The 20,549-nt window shown below is 43.1% G+C and overlaps 1 protein-coding gene across 6 annotated transcripts in view; it reads left to right on the top strand.

Annotated features, from left to right (window-relative positions):
* The window catches only part of LOC101933621 (neutral amino acid transporter 9), a 92,103-nt gene that overhangs the window by 10,218 nt on the left and 61,336 nt on the right, over positions 1 to 20,549 (top strand). For 2 of the 6 annotated variants that reach the window (XM_065598941.1, XM_065598940.1), the window contains exon 1: positions 6,206 to 6,288. The exons of 1 other annotated variant lie outside the window; for it this stretch is intronic. The gene's annotated coding sequence lies outside the window, so the exon portion shown is untranslated. Of the gene's footprint in view, positions 1 to 6,131; positions 6,289 to 6,574; positions 6,713 to 20,549 lie in introns of those variants that run through there. 3 more of the 6 variants (XM_065598944.1, XM_065598939.1, XM_065598936.1) reach the window with 3 other exon arrangements.

The following is a 20,549-nucleotide window of genomic DNA, read 5'->3' as shown; positions in this document are numbered from 1 at the left end:
TGACCCATGAAGAGCAGCTTTTCCCTAAATAATGTATTACAATACTGAAAATTAGCATGCTTTAGAAAAAAACGTGTAGATATTGTAACACTAAAAAGGCACTGAAAGTTTTGTATGTACTGGAATACAAATTCAAACTGCCTTATTTCATAATAATTGAAATAGTGAGATACAATTTATATGTAATCAAAAATGAACTTTGTTCTCAGTTTTGCTTTTTCATGGCCTTTTTTTTTTTTTGGCATCTGCAAACACCCTTGATCCTTTCACAGGCTCTAGTCTAGAATAACTCCTACAGCCTCTATCCAACATCTCTCTTCCGACCACAGCGCTGAGTATGCAAGAATTGATGATTCAGTCCAACTTCTCTTTTTCTTTTGTACCACCAAAAGTTATAGTAGTAATAGTCACTGAAAAAAAAATAGTGTCAGTGATTACATTTCCTTGGGGCACCAGATTCAGCCCAGGTTTGAAGTGAGCTGGATCAGTCTGGAAGTTCTTTCTAACACTTTTCTTGCAGTACCTTGAGTTTCAGTTTCCCTTATTGTTGCAAAGAAAAATCTTCCTAATGCTCTAGTGTAAGGTTGAAACATCCAAGGCACTAGCCTCATTACAATAAGATGGTTAAGTCCTGTCCATGCTAAAAAGTTAATCATGTTGTAAGTGAGACCTGATTCCATTATATTTGTAGCGTAGCCTAGGCCTTCCTTAGTCTGCAGAGAGACACCCAAAAATAATAGCTCTATAAAAGGTTTATTATTATTTATTATTTGTCCAATCTACTCCTTTCCCTCCCTGTTACATGTAGAATGCATGAAGGGGCAGAGTGTAAGGGGCCAAGACATAGGTGGTCTGGCCTAGCGGTCACAGCTGGGCTGAGGTCTGCACACCAGGGACAGTAGTCATCAGGCTGGAGTTGGAAGAATTGGAAGAGCCAGGTTCCGTCAGCAAGACTCAGGCCACGGTTGGAGACCACCGGAGATAGTACCAGGATGGAATCAGGATGCAAGAATCAGAATCAGGCTGGAGTCAGAGACCAGAGGCAGTACCAGGCTAGAATCAGGGTCAGAGTCAGAGACTGAAAACCAGGAGATCAATAAAGTCTGACTTGGCAGCAGACCAAAATCTGTGTGGTTGCCCAGACAACTTTCTGGGCCAATCCCTGAGGTTAAATAGGGCACGTAGCCAATCAGAGGGCTGCAGGGCACTGTCACTCTGGTTCTCTTGGATAGTGCTATTTGTGGTGCTTACTCTCCATAGTGCTCTCTGGGTATGCCTCCTGGTGGCACCATGGGAATATCAGGGGAATATGCCCCCCTCCTCCCAAAGAAAAAACATGATCTATGCTGCGAGAAGCACTCTGTCAGCATATCTGCATCTAGACTGGGGGTGGGAGTGGGGAGGAATATTTGTTTCACACCCCCATCCAACATATCTATGCTAATAACATTTTGTAGAGTAGACCTGGATGGAATCACTGGGTATTTTAGGTGCTAAACTAGAAGTCTGTACTGAGAATGTGAAACTGAGATTTTTTTTAAAGGCTTATAACTTGTTCAAATCTGGGTGGATTTTTGCAAGAACAGCAAAAGATGTCTCTCTGACTCAAAGGCCAAATTTCAAGTCTTTGTTTCAAAACATAGGAATACTGGAGTATCTCAAAGAAAAGTTTACCAGAATTTTTAAATGGCAAAACAACATATTCTTCCCTAGACTAATTTTAAGAAATGGCTGAACTGTTTTGGCTGAAATATTTAAAAAAGTTAGTCTGAAGCAGACAACTGGCATGGAAAACTTCAGCCCAAACAGTTGAAGCTTGGCAAAGTTATAAGAAACTGAAAACAGGTTCTTATCATGGGAAATACGAGGCAACACTCATAATAGGTGTTGATAACGATTCCTCCTATAACATTAATAAGATTTTTAAATACCTCATTGGAACACACAGCAATCTAAAGAAGAATTAGACACTACTTTAAAATTAATTTATAACGAGGGAGTATTTACACAGACTCATCCAAGACAATGAGATTTGGCAGCAGGTCTGCCTGTGCTCCTCAAGGAACAATAATTAGGCAGGACTGAAGACTTTGGCAGTATGTCTCCAGTTCACAGTGGACTTATCGCAGTTTGTAACATAGAGACCACAATAGTTGCTTTTATTGGCATTCTCATAAGTAGGCTTTGATGGATTAGATTTTTATCAGTAGAATCATAGGGTTTGAAGGGACTGCAAGGGTTATCTAGTCTAAACCCATGCCCAAGATGCAGGATTTGTTGTGTCTAAACCATGCAAGACAGATGGCTATCCAGCCTCCTTTTGAAAACCTCTAGAGAAGGAATCCCCCACAGCAGGCTGTTCCATTGTCCCACTGTTCTTAAAGTTAGGAAGTTTTTCCTGAGATTTAAACTAATCTAAATCTGCTAGGCTGTAGTTTGAACCCATTGCCTCTTGTCCTGCCCTCTGTGGCAAAAGAGAACAACTTTTCTCCATCTTTTTTATGGCACGCTTTCAAGTATTTGAAGACCACAATCATGCCCCCTTAATCTCCTTTTTTCCAAACTAAACATACCCAGTTCCTTCAGTCTTTGCTCATATGGCTTACATTCCATCCCTTTGATCATCTTTGTTGCTCGTCTCTGAATCCTTTCCAGTTTCTCCACATCCTTTCCTTTCTATACATTGGTGACCAAAATTGGACACAGTATTCCAGCTGAGGCCTAACCAGCACTGACTAGAATGGTACTGTTACCTCCTGTGACTTGCATGCGATGCCTCTGTTAATGCAACCTAAAATTGTATTTGCTTTTTTTGCAACAGCATCGCATTGCTGACTCATGTTGAGATTGTGATCCACCACAACCCCGGATCCTTATCAGCAGTGCTGGTGCCAAGCCAGTTATTCCCCATTTTGTATTTGTGCGTTTGTCTTTTCTTCCCTAAGTGTAGCACTTTAAATTTTTCTTGGTTGAATTAAATTTTGTTGTCTCTAGCCGAATTCTCCAATTTATCAAGATCCCTCTGAAGTTTAGCTCTATCCTCCAAAGTGTTGACAACCCTCCCACAGCTTTGTGTCATCTGCAAATGTAGTCAATATCAGTAAACATCAATTCACACATACAAACCAATGAAAAAATATTGCCATTGGTAATAACAGAAATTTACAGATAGGCTTAGTAAGGAAATGTTGCTTGCGAACCTTAATTAGAGTTTGATTTAAGGATATTTATTTAATATATTTTGACATGTGATGTTGACAATTTGTGTTTTAACAGTTATAAAGCTTTAACTTTTTTAATCTCAGCATCAACTGTCATTAAATAATTATTGCTGGATCCACCCATGATTTCCCACAACTGTGCAAATTTAAATCAATATAAGTAAAAATATGCTTCAAACCCAGACTTTTGTAAAACTGTAAATATTTAAATCAATAACTTTAAAATGCTTGAAAATAAACATTGATATAATGTATTGAAATTATTTAAAAAATCAGTTTCTGTCAAACCTACTCCTAAGAAAGATCCAGACTGCACAGACATAGTTATTAACATCCCCTTCTTTCAGTCTCCAGCCTATCATACATTAGAAAATGTTGTACCTGTTTTCCAACCACAATGCATCTGAACTAGTGCTAGCAATAGTCTTTGGCATTTTTATTACTCTATCATGAAAACCTGCAGATATTCCCTCATGGTCGACGCACATTTGTGAATGTGGAGAATGATTATGCCATGGGTGCTCTTCTATGGATAGGTAAAAGTAACTTCACTTCCACAGCTATGCATTGAGCACATCTCACTGTCTCTAAATTCACATGAAAACATTAAAAAAAATGTTTCTAAGTGGCCCTTTCCCCACTCAAAGATTTTCTTCTCTGCATGAAAATGCCAGTCACAGGGGGAATTACTGAGTTTTCCACCATGTGTTATTCTACTATTAATGCTGCTGCCACCCAAACATGGAACTCAACAACTTTCCCACACACTTACTAATTATGTTGCCAACCCTCCAGGATTGTCCTGAAGTCTCCAGGAATTAAAGCTTAATCTTTAATTAAAGATTATGTCAAGTGATGTCTAGGAATAGGTCCAGCCAAAATTGGCAACCCTATTGCTAATACTATAAATATTGGCCTCTAGAGGTATATCTTGGCTAGGGCCTTGTCTTCACCATGAAATAAGGCATGTTCTAACTTGAGTTATCTAACACCTTTTTTTGCTGTGGTGAAGCCAAGACCTAGGATAAAAAACTGGGCTTTTGTGTGTTAACTAGCACATCCTAACATATTATAGAACTCTAGTTTTACTTTAGCATAGAGTGAGCCTAGGGTTCCTGGGCCGATCTTAGAGGGGGGCAGGCTGGACCCCCACCCAGGGTGTGGTATTCAAGGGGGTGCTGCCCGTGCTGGTACCTCCCACCCACCTGATCTGCCAACAGCCAGTGAAGCTTAGAGGCAACCAGGCAGTAGGGTGACCAGACAGCAAGTGTGAAAAATTGGGACAGGGGGTGGGGGCTAATAGGAACCTATATAAGAAAAAGACCCCAAAATCGGGACTGTCCCTATAAAATCAGGACATCTGGTCACCCTACCAGGCAGGCGCAGCAATGTCTGAAGAGGGCGGACAAACTGAGCTGCGGGGGGGGGGGGGGGGGGGAGCTGGACCAGTCAGGTGACTCCTCCGAAGCAAGGGTGCCCTGCTCCACTGCCATCTGTATCCACCGCTGATCTTGTTCCCCTCCCACTACCCATGGAGCCACTCAAGGTCAAGCTACTCCAACTGGAGCCTGTTTCCTGTCTGCTTCAGAGTGTGTGTGTGTGTGTGTGTGTGTTTGGGGGTGGGGTGTCCCTCTCCCTCCATCTGTGTACCCAATTTCTGCTGCTCTGTGGTGCGGGTGGGGGTCAGAGAGAGCATGTTTGTGCTGGTGCCTCCAGGTCTGAAGTGGAAGCTTCCGGTGCTGCTGTTCAGGCACCCTGATCACGCTGACATGATCACTGATCACTCAGGTACACACTCTTCCCCCCAACACACACACACACACATTCCCCCCAAAACTCAGTGCTGGGTACCCAGCCAGCGCAAATTAAACACTAGTGGTAGGGGGTGGGCACGGAGGAAACAGTGGAGCCTAGAGGTGATGGGGTGAGCCCTGGGGGTTGGGACAATGGGGGAGTGGGGTGCTGTCGGGGCCAGGGACATAGGTGCTGGAACTAGGGGTGCTACCACACCCCCTGGCTTAAAGTGGTTTCCATTATATACAGGGTTTATGGTTTGGTTAAATGGCTCTCAGCACCCCTACTATAAAAGTTGTTCTAGCACCCCTGGCCAGGGGCACCAAAACACGTTTGCCCAGGCTGCCATTTTCACTGAGGCCAATCCTGTTCAGCTCTACCAGCTACCTTGTGCTAAAGTACACTCTACCTGTAGATTAAGAAAAAAGGCAGGACGTAAAGTGTGTGTGTGGGAAGGAGATCAAGGGGTCATATCCTGGCCCAAGAAAACCCACTTAAAAATCAAGCTCGGCTGTGGAGCAGCACACTTTATATACTGTTTCAAAACTACTGCTACCAGAATAAGACAGAACTTCATCCCTTTTTTCCAGACCATTAAGCACTGAAAAAAGGTGTTTTTTCAATCAAGTTAGCTCAATCCCGCTAGTTTAACTAATTGAAAACACCATGGTAGAGAGTTGAATGCCTTCAGCTTGACTTTAGCACGGCTAAAATTCAACCTTACTACAATCGAGTTACGGGTGTCAAACTGTGTCTACATTGGCCGTAAGCATGGAGCTGGGTCCATCAAATTAAATAGTGGCTTGAGCTAACCCTTGCCTTCTCCCTAGTCTGCAGGAGGCAATAGAAAACAGGTGTTATGGTAGACACACACCGTGTGCGAGCCCTGACACAACCTGGGAGCGCAGGGATTGGTAAAAGGTCTCGGCGCGGGTGGGGGAGAAGAGGGTTTAGCGCGCAAGTCACTCTGGGAAATGTAGGCAATCGCTCTATCCTGCTATTTGCCCTCCCCTGGGAGGAGTCCCGGGCGAAGAGCCTGACGCAAGGCTCTCTGGGAGTTGTAGTCCGCAGCAGGCAAACGTTCCCTTCGCTCGCCTGAGCGGCTCGCCCACTGAAAACTTCCTAGCCCATGCGCCCTATGGGCGCCAGGCCCGCTCCCCGGCAGCCACCCCGCCCCGCTCTTCCTGTTTGTGCCGGCGAAGCGCCGGGCTCAGGAGTTCGGCTGGCGGGGCGAGAAGGGGCTGCGGCGGAGTGCAGGTCCCGGCTGCTGAAGGTAGAGCTCTGCCATTGATTGGTGCTGGGCCGGGCGCTGCCGTTCCCGGGGAGGTCAGCGAGCACCCTGTGTCTGGGGCGAGAAGTGCTACATAGACACCAACAGGCTGTTAATGCTGCCTCCAGCCCAGCCCCCCTCAGATGGTGCTTTGGGGCACTGGCTGCAATGTTGTTGATAAAATCCTGTCTTGGGGAGATAGCTACGAGGAGCGTAGTAGGTAGCTGTTTCCATATGCAGAGGGAAGGCAGGGATTTCTGTAAAACACGAGACATGGAATCCGAGCCCCACTGATGTTAATGGGAGTTTTTCCATTGAATTCAATGGGGGCATACTTTCACCCTAGCTCATTATTTCTCTTCCTTCGCTGCTGCGATTCAAGTGACAGCCACGTTTAATGTTCCCAGTGAATATCTTACAATTGTAGGTAAGAGATTATATTTTATATCAAATGGAAATGACAGCCAGGGCACAAAGCTTGGAAACGAAGTATTTATAAAACAGCAGTGCTCAGCTGTTTTAAACGAGTGAACTAGGATCTAGCCAGAAAGTTGTGGAGAGTTATAGTTTATTATTATTATTTTATGGTTTATAACTGATAAAATGATTATTTTCTACAGTCTAGCTGCATTGATGAGCAGTATAGCATGTATTGTGATTAAGTGGTGCAATGCTTTGATCTGACTGATTACAGTATCTGATACTTATCTCTCACTTCCAGAGCTGCCCTTTTTTGTAAGAGTTGTAGAGATCATATGTGCTGTTGTAAAGAAAATGAATGTAATTGTCCTCTATCATAATAAAACTAATTCTAAATATAACTGGTACAGCCAGCTTAAATTGATTGATAACATCCTCTACTTCTAGTGTAAGAATTGGGTTGGAAAGTTTAAAGGAAGTGTGCTGTTCTGGAGCCTCCAGGCTGTGGCTAGTGTATTTGCTGGCTGTCTCACCTCAGACCCAAAAGCAGAACACACATTGATGAATTTAAGTCAACCTTAGCATCCAGATGCTCTCTATTCTAGTATTCCCCTTCATCCTAATGAAGTTGGTACAACTTGTGAATTGGTCCATGGACAAGATAATTGTTTTTAATTAAATATAATTTGCAAAAATCTTTGCAGATACCATCCAGTAATATTTGCAAAAGCTTAAATTGTTTTTTGTAAATGTTAAGTAATTTCCACATTCAAATAATTTTATTTTAGGTTAAGATATATTGGCTGACAACTGCCATGTCTATTGATTTGGTTCAGATACACTTAACTTGGAGTCTGCACCATCTTTATGTAGTATTGTCTTTCACCTATCCAATATATTTTAGCAAGATAGTCAGCTTCTGTTTTGTGATCAGTAAGATGACATGAAATGGTTTAGTTAAGAGTAGGAAAGAATCATCATATTTTGTTAGTAGTTCAGTTTCCTTTGAGTAGATTGTGCTAATTTCATCTGAATATTGTCATTAACATGTACAAACTACATTTTTTTCATTATAAAATGCTATAAAATGTTCAAATAAAGGTTTTATTAATGCAGGCTAGGCCATCTATGGTTGGTTCCCAGCCAAATGAAAAAACTGGTTAGAGAACAGAGTTTAGGAAACTTGTTTAAGCACACTAGCTAAATTGCTAAAATCCAACCATCCAAACTAAACATTTTAGGGCCAAAATACCAAGTCTTGCTTGAACTGTGTTAAAAAGACATGCCTTAAATATGTTTTTAAAATGTAGTTCTGACATTTTAGCTTTGTTCATAATGGCTGGACAAACCATAGTGAGCCTTTTTACATTAGGGAATGCTACAAAACTGTTGCTAACAAACACAGTTGCAAGAGTTTTTGTAACAGTGGAAACACAAATGGAGACCCCTCTCTGGCTCCAGCAGCTATTTTTCAACACTGTGTGTTGAGCTTCACCAGTTACTCCTGGGGGGATTCTGTGCAAAAAAAATAAATTCTGTACACAATATTTTAAAATTCTGCAAATTTTATTTGTCAAAATAACACTACATAATCACCACTTTTGATTATTTTGGTAATTTATTTCAAAATACCTGTCAGCAACTCTGTCAGTAACAAAAACTCCCCCAGGATTAGAAAGTTGAAGAAACCCCCACAACAATCTAGTTCCTACTTCTCTCCCCCCCCCCCCCCTCAGCTCACACACACACCCTTTCCCCCAGAGCCCTGCCATGGGCTCCTGCCCTGCCCAGACACTCACCCCCCCTCCTCAACCCATAAGAACAGCCATACTGGGTCAGACCAAAGGTCCATCTAGCCCAGTATCCTGTCTTCCAACAGTGGCCAATGCCAGGTGCCCCAGAGGGAATGAACAGAACAGGTAATCAAGTGATCCATCCGCTATTGCCCATTCCCAGCTTCTGGCAGTCAGGCTAGTGACACCATCCCTGCCCATCCTGGCTAATGGCCATTGATGGACCCATCTACGAATTTATCTGGTTCTTTTTTGAACCCTGTTATAGTCTTGGCCTTCACAACATCCTCTGGCACAGAATTCCACAAGTTGACTGCGTTGTGTGAAGAAATACTTCCTTTTGTTTTAAACCTGTTGCCTATTAATTTCATTTGGTGACCCCTAGTTCTTGTGTTATGAGGAGTAAATAGTGCTTCCTTATTTATTTTCTCTACACCAGTCATGATTTTATAGACCATCATATTCCCCCTCAGTCGTCTCTTTTCCAAGCTGAAAAGGCCCAATCTTATTAATCTTTCCTCATACGGCAGCCGTTCCATACCCCTAATCATTTTTGTTCCTTTTCCAATATATCTTTTTTGAGATGGGGTGACCACATCTGCATGCAACATTAAAGATGTGGGCCTACCATGGATTCATATAGAGACAATATGATATTTTCTGTCTTATTTTCTATCCCTTTCTTAATGATTCCCAACATTCTGTTTGCTTTTTTGACTGCCGCTGCACATTGAGTGGATATTTTCAGAGAACCATCCACAATGACTCCAAGATCTTTCTTGACTGGTAACAGATAATTTAGACACCATCATTTTATATGTATAGTTGGGATTATGTTTTCCAGTGTGCGTTACTTTGCATTTATCAACATTAAATTTCATCTGCCATTTTGTTGCCCAGTCATCCAGACACTCACATTTCCTCCCACAGAACCCAGCTGTGAACCCCCCCCCAGCCCAGAGACACTCACCCCCTCCTCTCCAGAGCCCAGCTGCGGGGGCTCCCCCAGCCTAGACACTCACAGCCCCTCCCTCCCCCAGACCCTCACACCCTCTCCCCCCCTCAGAGCCCAGCTGCGACCCCCCAGCCTAGACATTCACAGACCCTACCCTCCTAGAACCCAGGGATCCAAAGGGAGAAAGCCTAATGCCAGGTCCTGGGCTTGCACGGAGCTTCCTACACACTGCCTCCTGCCTTCAGGGCATGCTAGGAACTGCAGCTGCTGGGAACCCTCCAATTCCCTCCCCCTTTCAACAGCTCTGCAGACAATTTTTGTTAGGGGGGGGAAGGAAATTCTGCATGCCCAACAGTAATTTCTGCAAAATTCTGCATTGCGCAGTGGTTCAGAATTCCCTCAGGAATAACCCAGTGTTAATGGAATTTTGTTCGAATTCTCTAGGGAAGACGGGGCCATTAAGTCTAACTGTTCCAATGTGTGGTTGTATGACACAGGTTAGATATCTATGTTCTAACAATTGTGTCTACTGTGGATAACATCTTAGGGAACCATATTACATGGCCTAGGGCAAAGCTGTAACTATTCCCTAGAAACAGTTCTATAAAATGGTTGTCCCAGCCCTACTACAAACAAAAGAAATTACAACATACACCTCTGTGTCCCATGACTGACATGGCTAAATTCATAGTGTAGACAAATCTCATGGTTCTGTCATTCATTGTGGAGAAGGCCAAACAATGTTCACATACAGAATTCAAGGGTTTAGGTGTTCTAGCCGTTTAAAATATATACATACATGATGCTATCCTAGCATGACTTGGGTATTTCTGACAATCTGGCCCTGTCCATGCTGTTAGAAGCCAGTTTAGCTGGAACTGTGTTTAAATCTATTTGAAGACATAGGCCCATCCACTCCACCCATGTTGTGTGGGTGAAAAAGCTTGACTGCCTACACCTCAAGGAAATAAAGCACAACAGTTTGACGAATATAGGACAACTAGTGAGCATTGGCCTACTAAACCCAGGGTTGTGAGTTCAATCCTTGAGGGGGGCATTTAGGGATCTAGGGCAAATTTCAGTCTGGGGATTAGTCCTACTTTGAGCAGGGGATTGGACTAGATGACTCACTGAGGTTCCTTCCAACCCTGATATTCTATGATTCTATATTCACGGTAGAGAGTTATACATTTGCATTACAGTGTATGATTCTTTACATGAATCTCACTGAAGACCTTTTATCTGGTCAAGTGCTTCTTAATCATATATTCTAAGGCTTGAAAGGGCCATTATGATTATCTAATTTCAACTCCTGTATAGCATGGGCCATAGAACTTCCCCAAAATAATTCCCAGCGCAGATATTTTAGAAAAACATCCTCTCAGTGATTGAGAATCCACCACGACCCTTGATAAATTGTTGCAATGCTTAGTTACCTTCATTGTCAAAAATTGATGCCTTATTTCCCATTTGAATGTGTGTAACAAACTTCCAGCCATTGGATTGTGTTGTACCTTTCTCTGTTAAATTGAAGAGGCCATTATTAAATATTTGTTCCCCAGGTAGCTAGATACTTACAGACTGTCACCAAAAGTTACCCCTTAAACTTCTCTTTGTTAAGCTAAATACATTGAGCTGCTTGAGTATCACTATGTTTTCTAATCCTTTAATCGTTCTCCGAGCTCTTCTCTGAAACTTCTCTAATTTATCAACATCATTTTTTAACTGAACACCAGAACTGGACACTATTTCAGCAGCAGTTTCACAAGTGCCAAACACAGTGGTAAAATAACCTCTCCTCCTACTCGAGATTCCCCTGTTCATGCATCCCCAGACAGTATTAGCTCATTTGGCCACAGCATCACACTGGGAAATCATGTTCAGCTGAATGACTGTCTACCACGACCCGCAGATCTTTTTCAGAGTCCCCTGTCCTGTAAGCAGGGCCTACATTCTTTGTTCCTAGATGTATATATTTACATTTAGCTCCTTATTGGATATGGACCAGAGGATATCAGGGTGGGATTTTTCAACAGCACTCAGCATTGGCCTAACTTTACTCCCATTGAAGCCACTGTTTTACAACAGACTTCAGTGGAAGAAGTTAGGCAGGCGTGAGTGCTTTTGAAAATCCCAACCTTAAGTCTCAAGTAAAGGGACATCCCTTAACTACAGTACTGGAATTACTCTTGGGGGAGACCAACATTTCCATCCAGACCAAAATATTAACTTCATATTAGACAGAAAGTGCAACCTGCAGGAGAAGGAGATGTGGCCAGCCACTCCACCAACACTGCCTGCTGCAGGGAAGACAGAAAGCAATGTGTGTGTATGTATGTATGTATGTGTATATACACACACATACACACACCTATGTTAAAAGATTAAGGTACAAAATCAAGCACTTAAAAGTCTCTCCCTTGCCCCCAGCCAACCCCCTCTGCCCACAGTCCCCAGTCCCAGGCTCCCTCCTTGTTGAATCTTAGTGTGCCTCCCCCAGGCTCCTTGTCCCAGTCTATTCTCCCTGCCTCCACCCCCTTAGTCCAACTCTTAACCTTGCTGCATTTGAATCAGGCACCCTCCTCCAGATTGCCTGTGCCCTGCAGTGGGAGGAGGGAGACATCAAAAGCACAGAAGACATGAGCTCTCAGAGCCAGAGCCTGTCCTCAACATGGCCAATAGCAGTATGGAGCCACAGTTACAGGGGAAGTCCTGCTCAGCCTCAGGCTGGAACATGCCCACTACAGGCAGACTCTTCAGGGAATTTAGCTGTGAAGCTTTAACAAGACTGCTCATGAAGTTTTTTTCCCTAAGGCTTGTAACTTGGCCAAACTTGTGTGAATTTTCACAGGGATGGCAAGAGGTACATCCCTGAAACAGAGACCATTCTCCTCCCCCCATGACAAATTTCAAGCCCCTGCTCCAAAGCATGGGGGTGTAGAGCTTGTGTTTAAAAAAAAAAAAAAGAGAGAGAGATGAGTGTGGGCAAAACAACATTTTCCCTTAGCTTCATTTTTGAAAACAGCTGAACTGTTTGTGAATTTCAGTCAAAAACCTTCAGTCTGAGAAGGCAGACACTCGGCATGGAAAATTTCAGCCTGAACAATTAGTTTGAACATTATAAGCAACTGAAAATAGGATCTTATAATAGAAAGAGTTGGGCAATCTTAATAATAAGTGGTGCTACCAGCACATCTATCATATAGGGATTACAAAGGACCCAGCAGAGGTGGTAACGGTATTGGAGGAGGAGGTGACTAGCAAGGACCTAGTGGGAGCAGTAGATCTTGATGGGGGGGGAATCAAGGACCTTGGCAAGGAAGGTACTGAGGGATAGCCAAGAACCTAGAGCATATTGCTGGTAGCAGAGGAGTAGGGAAATGGGGGGATTCAGAGGAAGATGACCAGGGACCTGGGTGATGAGTGGGGGGTGGGTGGGAGTTTTTGAGGGGCACCAAACATTCAGAAAATGAGAGAAGAGATTGTAAATTTGAGGCTGTGGGAAAAGGAGAATAGAGAGAAATGGTTAAAGGTGCAAAGGCACCAAAAGTACTAAGAGATCGACAAAATAGAGGACAGAAAATGGGGACATGGAAAGAGGTTTTTATTTATAGAAAATTTACTTTAAATGATAGGATAACTCCACCTCTTCCTGCTTATCTGTCTCTTAGCATATCATTCCCGTCCACTTTACCAATGACAATAGCTTTGATGCTCTGTTTGTCCACTTGTCCCGTAAGTGCATTCAAACCATACTGTCTCAGCCTGAAGACCAGGTATGTGTGGAATGCCTACAGGAAGCTTGCCAATTAGATCTTTTATTCATTCATTTGATTTATTTTGCTAATTAAAAAAGCTAGCTTTGTGTAAGTTCACTGATATTCCCCAGTCTTTCCGCCTCTTCCTTACTGTTTGGTTGCTGTCATAGCACCTTGTCTGTAAGCTCACTGGAGTAGGGGAAAATGTCTTCTCTGTACTGGCAGGTGCCTAGCATGCTTTTGGGTGCTGTTAAAATAAGTGTTTCTTTATCTGATGTAAAGGTGGCTTGGCTGTTTTCAGCAGCTTTCAAGATTCTGGTCATTCATCCATGATTTGCTCCAATAGATGGATAAACATATCATTAACTTTTCCTTATGGCAAGAGGGAATAGATTTTGTGCTTGGACTGAAAGATTTTCTTGACAATTTTGCTTTACCAGTTTCCCAGCATTAGGCCTGATTTGTTGGTGGCAGGAGACAATAACTTCATGCCTTTTGTGGGCACTACATATCACTTTCATTTAGTTATCGAGTGTTAATACATACATACTATGTTTGCGCCACAGCTCAAAGAAACAAATCTACTTGGACACACCCCCAGAGCCCCAACCAGGGGTATTCTATCTGCTACCCAAGATCCATCAACCTGGAACCCTGGATGCCCCATCATGTCAGGCATTGGCACTCTTACAGTAGCATTGTCTGGCTATTTGGACTCTCTCCTCAGCCCTACGCTACCAGCACTCCCATCTATCTTCGAGCCACCACGGGCTTCCTGAGGAAACTACAATGCATTAATGATCTTCCTGAAAACACCATCCTGGCCACCATGGATGTAGAAGCTCTTTACACCAATATTCCATGAGGATGGACTACAAGCTGTCAACAGTATCCTTGATGAGGCCATGGCACACCTGGTGGCTGAGCTTTGTGACTTTGTCCTCACCCACAACCATTTCAGATTTGGGGACAACTTATACCTTCAAGTCAGTGGCACTGCTATGGTTACTCACATGCCCCCACAGTATGCCAACATTTTTATGTCTGACTTAGAACAACGCTTCCTTAGCTCCCGTCCCCTAGTGCCCCTCCTCTGCTTCACTACATTGATGACATCATCATATAGACGCACAGGAAGGAGGCCCTTGAAAAATTCCATCTGGATTTCAACAATTTCCACCCTACCATCAACCTCAGCCTGGACAAGTCCACACAAGAGATCCACTTCCTGGACACTACAGTGCAAATAAGCGATGGTCACAAACACCACCCTATACCGGAAACTTACTGACCGCTACACTTACTTACATGCCTCCAGCTTCCATCCAGGATACATCACACGATCCATTGTCTACAGCCAAGGGCTAAGATACAACCGAATTTGCTCCAATTCCTCAGACAAACACCTACAAGATCTTTATCAAGCATTCTTAAAGCTACAGTACCCACCTGGGGAAGTGAGGAAGCAGACTGACAGAGCGAGACGGATACCCAGAAGTCACCTACTACAGGACAGGCCCAACAAGGAAAATAACAGAACACCACTGGCCATCACATACAGCCCCCAGCTAAAACCTCTCCAGCACATCAATGATCTACAACCTATCCTAGAAAATGATCCGTCACTCTCACAGACCTTGGGAGGCAGGTTAGTCCTCGCTTACAGACAGCCCCCCAACCTGAAGCAAGTACTCACCAGCAACTACACACCACTCCACAGAAACACTAACCCAGGAACCAAACCCAGTAACAAACCTCCTTGCCTACTCTGTCCCCATATCAGAGGACCCAGCCACATCGGCCACACCGTCAGGGACTCATTCACCTGCACATCTACTAATGTGATATATGCCATCATGTGCCAGCAATGCCCCACTGCCATGTACATTGGCCAAACTGGACAGTCTCTACGTAAAAGAATAAATGGACACAAATCAGACATCAGGAATGGTAACATACAAAAGCCAGCAGGAGAACACTGCAGTCTTCCTGGACATTCTATAACAGATTTAAAAGTAGCAATACTTGAACAAAAAAACTTCAGAAACAGAGTTCAAAGAGAAACTGCAGAACTAAAATTCATTTGCAAATTTAACACCATTAATTTGGGCTTGAATAGGGACTGGGAGTGGCTGGCTCATTACAGAAGCAACTTTTCCTCTCCTGGAATTGACACCTCCTCATCAATTATTGGGAGTGAAGTACATCCACCCTGATTGTATTGGCCCTGTCAATACTAGTTTTTCACTTGTGAAGAAACTCCCCTCTCTTCATGTGTCAGTATAACAATGCCTGCATCTGTAGTTTTCACTCCATGCATCTGAAGAAGTGGGTTTTTTACCCACGAAAGCTTATGCCCAAATAAATCTGTTAATCTTTAAGGTGCCTCCGGATTCGTTGTTTTTGTACATACATATTGTTTCTAGTCTTTGTTCTTAGGTCAGTGCAGGTATGACCTACAGAAAACTATCTTCAGCTAACAACTGTAATTGCAGACAATCCATTTCACCTTGGTTAGCTATTAACCTGAAAGCTGTATTGATCCAAACCTGGAGGAAAATGGCTTGTGTGCCTTTTTTGCCAGTTTAGGAGGCCTCAAGATGGCCTAAAACAGGGGTCCCCAACCTGGTGCCCGCGGGCGCCATGGCGCTCACCAGGGCATCCATGTGCGCCTGCCTACTGGCCACCGGACAAGCAGCCGCCGAAATGCCGCCGAGAAGCGGCAACGTCAAGAAGCGCTACTGCCGAATTTCGGCGGTGACACCTCTTGACGTTGCCACTTCACGGCGGCATTTCAGCGGCTGCTTGTCTGGCGGCCACGGTACCCGGCGGCTAGTCGTCTGGCGCCTGCCCCACAGAAAAGGTTGGGAACCACTGGCCTAAAAGGTTTGTATTTTTTGTATGATTTGTTTTCATTACAAATATAGTGTTGACAAAAGTCATGAGTCAGGCCCTCAAATTATGGGTTGGGGGAGGTTGAGTTCAATCCCCATCTCTCCCCCGTTCACCATACCTAATCTCAGCCTGGGAAGCTATGTGGTCTGAGACTTTGGCTTGGTTAGGAAAAGTGGTCAAGTTTAGGTTTTCTTAGCCAACACAGACTACCAAAGCCCAAACTTTTTCCTGCTGTAGATGTCGGGTAATACCTTTGTAGCACAGTTAAACTGGTTAATGCTTTTGGAGCTCACCCATGGCATTGTGAGGTTTAGGAAATTAACTTCAAATATTTAATGACGATTACCCCTCCATTTTGAAAGGCACTCCTAGGACACTTTAGATTATAAACTTTCCCAGGTATTTTTGTAGAGTATAATTCACAACCATTATAAGCACAACAATTTTTCAAGAGGTTTTACTGAATCCTCAGACAACCCACAGGTTGTTTTTTTTTTTAAATCTGCAACATCCACCTCTAACCACAAGTTCACATATCACACACTCCTGCCATGTACCCTTCCTGAAGCAAGACATTCACAACATAGCATATTTTCTATGAATTGTTAGCTTCTTGACAGCTAAACTTAGGCTATGTCTACACTAGCATTTTTGTCAGTAAAATTTATGTTGCTCGGCGGTGTGAAAAAACCTACCTCTGACCGACATAAGTTACACTGAGAGAAGCACCAGTGTGGACAGCGCTGTGTCAGTGGCAGATGCTTTCCTGACGACCTAGCTACTGCCACTTATTGAGGGTGGTTTAATTATGCTGATGGGAGAGCACAGAGCAACTACATGGGAGATCTTACACACTGTAAGGTCTCTAGTGTAGATGTAGACCAAGTCAGATTTGGTCAACTGAAATAAAAGCAAAACGCATTCTAAGCTGATCCTATCACTTTCAATGTCCTTAAAAACTTAGACGCTTCTCACCACAGGCTGGCTGGCTACTTTTCTGTCAGGCTCTCCCCTTTGATCAGCGTTTCAGTTGCTTGGTGGTGTCTGTAGATGTAGTTGGAAGAGAGAGACACAGCATGGCAAATGTCTCTCCCTTTTATCATGTCCTTTCTTTCCTCTTGGCTTTGTGCCTTCCCCCTCTTCAGAGTCAGGTGAGCATTACCTCATTGCAGTTCCAAACTGACCAAAGGAAGGGGGTGACTCCCTTGAGGGAGTAACAGATTCTTTCGTTGCTGCCTAAGCCAGTGTCCATTGTTCCTGTGAGGCTGGGCTGGGCTTGTCCCATCCATGCCCTGGCAAGGTATGAACTGCCTCTCTGTTCTTAGAGAGTTTTTGCATGGGTTTGCTTTAAGCCATGAGGGTACATTTTCAACCTCATAACTATACACACGAAATTATAACCTATAACATTACTGTAACGATTACTATATCATCACTGTAACAACCATGCTCAGAGCATCATGAGCCTTCTGAAGACACCCAACATAACAAACTTTGTATTGGATACCACGCAATCATTTATAAAGATGAACATGGGGGTGTAGGGTGTTCCCGAGGTACAGAGCGTCACGCTTTGTACCCAGGTCTATTTGGGGCTCCTTCAGGAGCACAGAATAAAGACGAGTTTCAAGAAACTGCCCTTTACTTTAAACACATTTATAGTGGAGTGTATGGACTAGATCCAAGGTCATTCAGCTCCCCTGCTTTCCAGTCTTGTCTGTCTCATGTCTTCACTGGATTAGACAAGCAACAGGGACCCTCAGGCGGGAAAAACACTGCTTTAGTTATTTCTGAGCACTAAGATAATTCCTGCAACAACAGTTGCACATTTATCCTTTAACTTTGAGCCTTACTTTTCCTCTTAACTCAATTGGTTCTATACAGCTTTGGCTAAATTAAAGTTGTGTCTCTTCCTGTTTTAGTCTTGAAAGGTTTGTTCCTGTTCTTATAGTACCTTTCTTTCCCATCTGTCTCCCCCTTTTAAACTGCAAGTATTCACTAGTTTCACCTATGGAAACCTACACCACACAGACACCACTCATTTTCACATCAATTTGTAAATGAGAAAAGTTTAAGACATTTGCTGATCAGGGCCCTCCCTGACCTGCCCCCAAATAAATATTTTAAAACATTCTGCTAAAATCACTTTGAAAAGGCTGCAAGGAGATTGCTGTGCAACAAAACCTACTAAACTTAGTAACTTTGTTTCTTGAAAAAATGACTTCCTGATTTAATATAGTGAGTGTCATATATTGTGTGTTTGTAGGACTCAAGTTTAGTGTCTGCCATTACAAAATTAAGATGTTTGGATTTGGGTTTGTAGTTTAAATCCATCTCTACTTTAAAAACAGAATTCTGTAAAAGGAGGAAAGATGGTCTTAACACAGGACCAGAAGGGAAGAAGTCTAGGTTCTTATTTCTGACTCCTCCAGAGACATCCTGTGTAGCTTTCAGTAAATAATTTAACTTTTCTATGTTGTGCTGTAAAGTAGACATTACAGCAACTGAAGGTGGTGGCTAGGCCGACAGAAGAATTCTGCCATTGACCTGCCAGTGTCTACACCAGGGGTTAGGTCAGCTTAATTACATCGCATAGGACAAGTTTTTTCACACCTTGAGCAGTGTAGTTAAGCCAACTTGACTTAAGAGTGTAGACCAGTCCCTAGTGTTGTTTGAAAAAGGATAGGAGGGAGGAATTGGAAGTGGTAAGGCTGGGGAACTAGGAGTCCAACATTGACACGTGCTGACACTTTGGGGAGGAGGCTGTATGACAGGGTGCAGTAGGAGAGGTGATGTCAGATGGGAGGAGCCAGGTTTTAGGGAATGCAAGAAGAGATGATAAATATTGGTAAGTTTTGTAGATGGAGCAGGAATTCCAGAAGGTCCAGAAGAAGCCAGGGAAGGAAGGAGGCAGGAACAGAGGAATAAGCACAATCAGATTGGTTAAAACAGAGCCAGTGGGACAGTGGTAGTGGCAGGGAATGATTCAGAGGGATGACAACCAGCATTAGGGCAGAGATTGCCAGAGGTGAGAAGAAGAGTCAGAAGAGGCTGCAGAAGTTATACGTAGATTTAAGAGGGTAAAGGTGTGGGGAAGAAGAGCTGCAAAGGAGAGATGGGTTCAAGGAATGGGAGATGATGCTTTTGGGAGGAGGGGTAGGGAAGGAAGAGGGGAGGAAAATTTGATGGAACAGGAATGAGGAATGTGGTGAGCACTTTGGGAGAGGCTATGTGGAAGTGGTGCGAGGAAGGCTAGTAAGCAGTTACAGTAGAATGATGCCCCAATACACACATGTAGGATAGATTCTCATTTGTAAGAAGATTCACATGTTGCTCTCAACGTTCAGATGAATATCTGCCAAATTATGAGATGTCTGTGCATAAGTTATGCCTGATATTTGTTACTTAAGCTCTTAAGCATTTAATTTGATGATTCAAGCAAATATTAGAAATTCTGTGCAGTATAAAGCATAAAGAATATGGTTTATATTTAAATTGTACCTTAGTGATTTCCTCAGGTCATCTTTGATAAGCAGAATTTGGGTGGTGTAACTCAATTATCAAATATTCCCTTGCCTCAACATGAAGACCAAAATAAAGAAAATAACATTTTATATTTGTGTTTAAAGTTTGATTCTGATCCCATATATATTAGTTTCAAACTGGTGTAACTCATTTGAGGTGAGTGGCATTACACCAATGTAAAAAACAATGTATTGCAGATCAGAATCTAGTCAGTGTTCTTTTCCAAACTATCATACACATTTATAATGCATTATAAGTAGGAATATTAACAACTGATTCCTTTTAGTTGGTGGTGGCTGAACATGAAATGATGTCATTAGGATACTGCCTTAATCTGATCTTTATTTTGGGAAATATACAAGAAATCTTTGTGCAACTTTTAGGATGTATTTTCTGGAAAGTTTGCAATAGTGGAATGAAACAGCAAGGCATTTAGTCCACTGAATGGGATAAACTCGGTTCTCAATTACACGGCGGCAAACTGGAAGTAATTTCATTGAAATAAGTGAATTTCAGTGTAAGCTTGAGAACAGAAGTCAGTCCGATGTTATGACGGTCTGAACATGACAAAAGCTTAGAAGGAAGTCACCCTATTCAATGTTAATTTGAGTGCTGTGGGCCTGATTTTCAGTTGTGATCAGCATAGCCTGGGAAAGGGGAAGAATGGTGGCTGTGGCCCCTGGATTCTGAGGCCAGCTAGGAAGGGACCAGTCTAGTCCTCAGCAAGGGTGCTCTAATTTATGCATGGCTATTCCAGCAACTGGAGAGTACTGGTATTCTGGCTGCATCCCTACACTGGAAGCAGAAGCATTCTGTAGAGACACACTATGCCAGCTATCCACCACCAATCAAGTTCCTTTTATGAAAGGGGAATTACCAGGTAGCTAGTAAAGTTTGCTTTCTGCCTGCCTTGTAACA

The sequence above is a fragment of the Chrysemys picta genome, chromosome 6 (assembly GCF_011386835.1).
Source record: "Chrysemys picta bellii isolate R12L10 chromosome 6, ASM1138683v2, whole genome shotgun sequence".
Lineage (NCBI taxonomy): Eukaryota > Metazoa > Chordata > Testudines > Emydidae > Chrysemys > Chrysemys picta.
The sequence above is the reverse complement of the archived record's forward strand: the minus strand, read 5'-3'. Positions and strand labels throughout refer to the sequence as shown.